This window comes from Grammomys surdaster, unplaced genomic scaffold, assembly GCF_004785775.1.
Source record: "Grammomys surdaster isolate TR1022 unplaced genomic scaffold, NIH_TR_1.0 265, whole genome shotgun sequence".
Lineage (NCBI taxonomy): Eukaryota > Metazoa > Chordata > Mammalia > Rodentia > Muridae > Grammomys > Grammomys surdaster.
This window is the reverse complement of record NW_021604706.1, coordinates 2,025,112-2,032,381: the sequence shown is the minus strand read 5'-3', so window position 1 is coordinate 2,032,381 and position 7,270 is coordinate 2,025,112. Positions and strand designations below refer to the sequence as shown.

The 7,270-nt window shown below is 37.9% G+C and overlaps 1 protein-coding gene across 1 annotated transcript in view; it reads left to right on the top strand.

Moving 5' to 3' along the window:
* The first annotated feature begins 1,271 nt into the window (after positions 1-1,271).
* Slc9a7 (solute carrier family 9 member A7) overlaps positions 1,272-7,270 on the top strand; it is a 73,307-nt gene continuing 67,308 nt past the window's right edge. The window contains exon 1 of the mRNA XM_028776128.1: positions 1,272-1,345. The gene's annotated coding sequence lies outside the window, so the exon portion shown is untranslated. The remainder of the gene's footprint in view (positions 1,346-7,270) is intronic.

Below are 7,270 nucleotides of genomic sequence, written 5' to 3'. Positions count from 1 at the left end.
TCTCTCTCTCTCTCTCTCTCTCTCTCTTTCTTTCTTTCTTTCTTTCTTTCTTTCTTTCTTTCTTTCTTTCTTTCTTTCTTTCTTTCTGTTTTTCAAGACAGGGTTTCTCTGTGAAATCCTGGCTCCCCTGGAACCAGCTCTGTAGACCAGGCATGTATCAAACTCACAGAGATCCATCCACCTGTCTCTGCCTCCCAAGTGCTGGGATGAAAGGTGTGCACCATCACCACATGGGCACTTATCTCTTAAAAAATAATATTAGTCTCCCTTTTAGCTTAGTCAATATTCTGAAATGCAATTCTAGTTCCTCATGGCTTTCTTGACATAGTCTGCAAATATATGAGTGCTTACACATATTAATGATTGATGCCGAAGACTTACCTAATATTCCAATGAAGGAGGACTTGTTTTAGAATTTAAGTCTAAGCATTATTTCTCAATTGTAAAAATTTCATATCATTTTCTTTTAAGATACTGTCTTAAAATGTAGCACAGGCTCATCTCAAGTCCCCCCCCCCCAAAAAAAAAGATCACCTGTCTTTCATGTGGGTGATTTCTAAGATAGGCAAGAAATCAATATTAAAGATTTATTCATGTGGGTATATTAATTGATTTTATGCCACTTAATCATTTTAAATATTTAGTCTACTCCTACCCCTCCCCCCCCCAATTTTACCTGTTTATAAATGCTTAGCTCCTTTGGGCTGTCCTATGATTGGCTGAGTAGAAGTGTCAGTGTGAGTTCCTTTTTATCAACAACAAGTAATTTCAGTTGATGATCATGAAGCGGCTGACCTCATTGATAACTTTGCTTGGTCACATGAAAGGCTGCTCCCTGAAAAGAGACTTAAATGTCATAGAATTAATTGGGTCTACAAATGGGAAGTTAATAAAAATTCATAATATTTTTATTGCAATTAAGCCTTTATGAATGTGTGATGAAAATCAAGATGTTTTTTATTTTCTGTTGAAAAACATTGGCAGCAGTTGCCTGTGAGTTCCTCAAATTGCCTCAAACTGTTGTGACTTAATATGTATTAAAACAGAATACTGGAATCTTAAGTCAGAATCACTGGGGGCGGCCATGGGCAGGGAGAACATGCCAGTCAATAGGGAAATTGTGGCTTATCTGTTGTAGTGATTTAACACATTGATGGCTTTTGTTATAAATAAGGCACTTTAGTCAATGGCTTTTAATATTACATAAATATTATACAATCAGTTGAGATTTATCTTAAATTTGACTTTTTTCTTTTTAAACTTTTAGGTAACATTTGATCCAGAGGTATTTTTCAACATTTTGCTGCCTCCAATTATTTTCCATGCTGGATACAGCTTAAAGAAGGTATGAGCATTTTTGCCAGTGATTTCTTAAGATCTTTCTCCTTTGTTCCCCAACATAATATTTTTATTGATTATTTGAGAATTTCACATAATGAACCTGATCACTTGGAGGACACTACCAGTCCTCCCAGCACCCCCCCGCCCTTGTGACCTACTTCCAGAAAAAGAAGGGAAGAAAAAGAAAACACTACCAAGTCCAATTTATGTTGCCCATATACTCACTGGAGCATGGTCAAACTCCCAGTGGTCTGCCCCTTAAAGAAAACTGAGTCGTTCCCCACCTGCACCCTCTCCAGAAGCCATCACCTGTGAAGAGCTACACTTCAGCATCCCTATCATAATTTTTAAGAGTTCTTTTCAATGGCTTCCTGTCTAGGCTGTTTCTTTTTTGGGAGAGGGGAAGGGGAAGTGGAAGTCTCAATGTTGACCTGGATAATTTCTAGTTTTCCCCTTAACCTCTCAGATTTCTGTGTTGTGTAACCACTCAGAGACTCATCATCAATAAATTGTTTCTGTTTTAAAATGTAGAGCTCTTCCAAACTTCTAGCATGAATGTAACATGGTGCAGCCACTTTGGCAAACAAAATAGTTTCTTGTAAGTGAGTAGAAGTTGAAGGTGTCTTAAGGCATAGCAGCTTCACTGCTGAGGATTTCCTGAAGAAAAAGTAAACTTATGTTCACACAAAAACCTATGCCTCATTCTTCATACTATCTGATTTGTAAGATAAAACCCCAAAGCAACCAAAATGCCTTCCTGCAGGTAATGGTTAAACAAACTGTAGTATACCCATACCATAGAAAAATACTCAGTGATCACATGGGAAAAATGATTGATATCCAATCTGGATAGGCTTATAAGGCATTTTGTTGAGTCAAACAATCCAGATTCAGGGTTATATGCTATATTGCTCCATTTATGTAGCATTACAGAAATGACAAAATTACAAAATTATAGAGATAGAGAACAAATTTTTGGATGCCTGGGATTAGAGATGATGATAAGGTAGAGTTTGGGGAGACCACAAGGGACATTTTTGTAGTCATGGAATATTTCTGTATGTTAGATAGTATTTTTGTGGTGCCAAGGATGGAAAGCAAAGTCTTGCATACACGCTAGACAAGTGCTGTACTCCAGGCCAGCTCTGTTTTTTGACTGTAGCAGTAGTTATACAGTCTGCACATGTGATAAAATTACATTGACTTTGTCCCAATATCAATCTCCTAGTTTTGGATACAGTCTTACAGCTACATACAATACAGTTGGCAGAGGTGGTGGTGGATGGGGGGGGTACCCAAAACCTTTCTACATTTGCAGCTTCAGTAAAGCTACTGTTAGTCCAAAGTAAAAAAAAAAAAAGTTGCTAAGAACGTAACTACCTCATTATTGAGGATCATTATACTTGACAGCATCTTAAGCCAAAACTATCTATCTATCTATCTATCTATCTATCTATCTATCTATCTATCTATCTATCTATCTGCTCTATCTTATTGTGGGAATGTTTTGTGAACATCAGCTCCCCAAAGACTTTCCTAGGATAACAGACATGGAGTTTATTCAGCTCTGAAGGAAGGTGAGAGACAAACCTTCCAGTTCTAGAGAAGAAAGATGTTGGCTGACAGTAAAACCCAATATCATTTTATGAATTAGAAATGACTTCTAAATGGAGAAACTGTGCCTACATTAACTGGGAAATTGTATTATGAACATAAAAAAGGGTATCATTACAGAATATTCAGATACTCAGTGGTTAATAAAGGAGTACTCAGAACAGTTTTGTGCCAGTAAATTATATGGGGCAGGGAGAAGTCAACCTTAGGTGTCATTCTTCAGGGACCCTATACCTCATTTTAAAAAAAGATAGCATCTTTTATTGATCTGAAACTCTTTAAGTAGGCTACACTGACTGGTCAGGGAGCTCCAGGGATCTGCATGCAGAGGCCAGAAGAAAATGTCAAATGTTTCCTTCTGTTGCTATCTGTCTTGTTGCACTTAGATAGGATTTCTCATGGAACCAGAAACTCAATGTTTGGCTAGGGATGGCTGACCAGCAAGATCTCATGATCTGTTTTTCTGCCTGCCAATGCTGGATCTTCAGGAACACACAGCTGTGTCCAGAGATTTTACCCCTGAGCCATCTTCCCAGCTCCCCAGCCTTTTGTTTTATGTGGATGTTGCAGATCAAATCCAGGTCTTCATGCTTGCTTGTATGGCAAGCACTTTATAGATTGAGGTGTCTTTCTAGCTCTTGTTCTAGTAAATTTGACAAGTGAAATGGACAGGTTCCTTGAATAGCACAAATTAACAAAGCCGACTAGAGATAATATAGAAAACTTGGACAGCTCTGTGTTAAATAAAAAACTGAGTTGATAGTTAAAACCCTACTTACATGGCTTCATAGTGAACAAGACCAAACATTTTAAGAAGAAATAAAACCATCCCTGCAAAAGCTCTTTTAGAAAATAGAAAATGGAACACTTCCCAATTCCCTTTAGGAGAGGAGGCCTGCCCAACATACTAGATTTTCTATCAGTACCATTTTGGAGTATCAGCTAGGTACAGGAACGATACATATTTATTTCTGTTTATAAATCTATATGAACAGTGCCATAATCTATAAGGAAATAATGATGGTTGAACATTAACATAAGGATTTAGCTCATGATTAAACAATTAATTTATGGTTCAAATGCCCTGGTAAACCTATTGTAGTATGAAGGTTAGCTCTTAGTAATAGTACTCCATAAGTACTTCATGAGTTGAAGACAAAATGACAGAGACCTTTTAGCTGTCAGCTCAGACAGTTAGAGGTAAGGAGGCTGAAATGAAGAGATGCTGGAAACTTCTGTCTCTTTCACTCACAGTATGGCAACTGGAGGAGCAGCAAGAACAGTCACTCTATCCTGTATAAAATGATGAAGACTTCTAGTCAAAGCAAACTGGTGTTGTCTTTCATAGATCAAGGGAGCCTCCTTGCTGCATCATGCTGGGACGGGAGAGGAACATGAGAAGGCTGGGCTGCTGGGTGCCAGAGGAACAGGAGGCGGTTTGTTTCTATATATAGAGTTTGGAATGTAAAAAGGGCCCTGTGTTTCATTGATGCTCAAAACAGAATGATTAATACTGCAGTCAATAGAGAAATAAGTCAAAGCTAGACCATCTCTGTCAATTCCACATCCGGAGTTCTTCCTTTGTGCTAGATGCAGGTTTCCATATAAAACATCTCAAACGTACACTTTTTTCCAAGTCATTTATACAGTTGCCAAAGTCATCTAAATCTTTACATCATCTATTGATGCATAATAGATAAGAAATGGTTATTGTGGAGATGATATTTTTTCCCTCAGTGGGGAATTTGAGACCTCTTCTTTGGATCAAGTGGATGATGGATAATTTTTTTTTCTTTTGGTTTTTCGAGACAGGGTTTCTCTGTGTAGCCCTGGATGTCCTGGAACTCACTCTGTAGACCAGGCTGGCCTCGAACTTAGAAATCCGCCTGCCTCTGCCTCCCAAGTGCTGGGATTAAAGGCGTGCGCCACCACCACCCGGCCGATAGTTTATTTTAAATACCTAACCTGAACATATAATCAAAGTCATAGTTGCTTTAAAATGAAAGCAAATCATAGGTTATAAAAGCCTCTCTAATGGTTGAAAAACACTTTATTTTTGTATAACCTTTCCTTCATCAGTTCTATTTTCTTAAAAGAAACCCAAATAACAAGCTTTCCCTGTTTATTAATTGAACTTGTTTTTGACATGCTAGCTTTCTGTGTTACCAACCATTAGTGTCATTCTTTTTTAAACAATCTTTATATAAAGTCAGCAGATAGGTGGTTGTTACTGTACTTGTTATCTCTGATTGCACCTAGTGTTGATTAAATGGATGATAAAGATTTTACCATATTTGGATCATTTGATATATGCTATATTCTGAATATATACATATACACATACACATATATATTTTATACACATATATTTTTTACACATTATATTTTATACACATATATATTTTATACATCCACTCATCTTTTCTCTACCTTGAAAAAGTTACTATTGGATTTTGCCTTTGATTTTGTGCCATTTCTTGTGGTTTGTTTGTGACTTTTTCAATACGAGTGCCTATTATAGGGCACTCGTATTGGAAAAATCACCTGGGCATTTTTTTGTGACTGGCTCTCTCTCACACACATATGTACACGTGCACACATACACCACAGATGATGGGAAAGTGAGAGAATATTGCTTCCGCAGCAGTAGGAATATAGGCAGAGAGTGGCACACTACTAACTGGAATCTCCAGTGGATTTCACCAAAGTAAACCTTGGTCTGGTCTGTGCTAGGTTTAGATTCTTGAAGGCTTTATTTGGATATGCCACTATGTTTTTCTCTGTTTCTGCTTGTCATCCTGTGCCTAAGAGAGCAGAGTAGAGACACATCATGACTATATTGTAGACACACAAAAATAGGAAGAAAGGGCTAGTCTTTAATTCAGTAACTTTTGTCCATTTCTCCTAAAAAGGCAGAGAGTGGTGGCAATTGAGAGAGACACACACTGGAGTTCAGAGACAGGCTTTCCAGTCCCTGGCTATAGTTTGGTAGATGTATGATTTTAGGCAACTCTAAAGCATGTCATAGAACCTTAAATTTTTCTTATGTATGATGGTTCATGAGCTGAATATGGCAGCTCATGCCTATAATCTCAGTACTGGGGAGGCTAAAGCAAGCGACTTCCATTAGTTTAAAGCCAGCCTGGCTAGTGGGTGAATCCCCCTGTCTAGACAACAGCTGATAATTTAGCTCAGTGGTGAAGCACTTCTCTAATATGCATAAGATCTGAAGTCAATCTCTAGTATGGTCAAAACAAACAAGCAAGCAAGCAAGCTAGGAAACAAGTTTGATTGAATCCCCACTGGGGTGCTGTGAGAACTGGATGAGCTAGTACATATGAAAGTACTTTGTATATTATGAAATGTGCATTTAAGTGCTGATATAATATGCAAGAGTATCTTTTCAAAATAAAAATTTAGTTCAGCAGGTTTGAATAAGAAGTGAACAATTTATATGTAGTGGAGAGAGATTCTGGAACATATTACAAGTATATTCTTGTAGGTTTACATTTTTGGTTTTGTGCTTTAGCTAATATCATAAATGTGAATTTATCTAATCTGTATTTCTATTAATCCTGGGAATAATTGGCCAAAGAAATCCGAGTGTCACCACTCTTGTTGGTGCTGTGAATCCAAGAGAATGGAGCCTAAAAATGAGGGAGACTAAAGTCTCATGCACTAGCCAACTTTATTTAGAGTATCAGACAATTTCTATTCTGGGGGTTAATGTGGTGGCTACTTTTATATCAACTTAACACAAGCTAGTTATCTGAAAGGAGGGAACCACAATTAAGAAAATGCCTCCATAAAATCCAGCTGGATGTCATTTTCTTAATTAGTGATTGATGCGGGGAAGAGCACAGCCAATTGTGAGTGATACCATCCCTGGGCTGGTGGTCTAAGACGCTATAAGAAAGCAGGCTGAGCAAGCCATGAGGAGCAAGTCAGTAAGCAGCACTCTTCCATGGCCTCAGCATCAGCTCCTGCCTCCAGGGTCCTGCCCTGCTTGAGTTCCTGTCCTGACTGCTTTGATGAACTGTTATGTGGAGCTGTGAGCAAAATAAATCAACTTCCCTAGTTGCCTTGGCATGGTGTTTCATCACGGCAATAGTAACCCTAACTTAGACAGTTAAGCAAGTTACACGATCAAAGTTCACATGACTTCAAGGTATATACAAACTCAAGGACAGGCCATGATTGGAAACATTTTTTGAATACGAAAGTAAGATAATGGTTAATCTGAAGTAAACCCTATTTACCACACAAATAACAAAAGCACATTTCAAAAACAAACCAATGTTTAGAAGGAACAGAG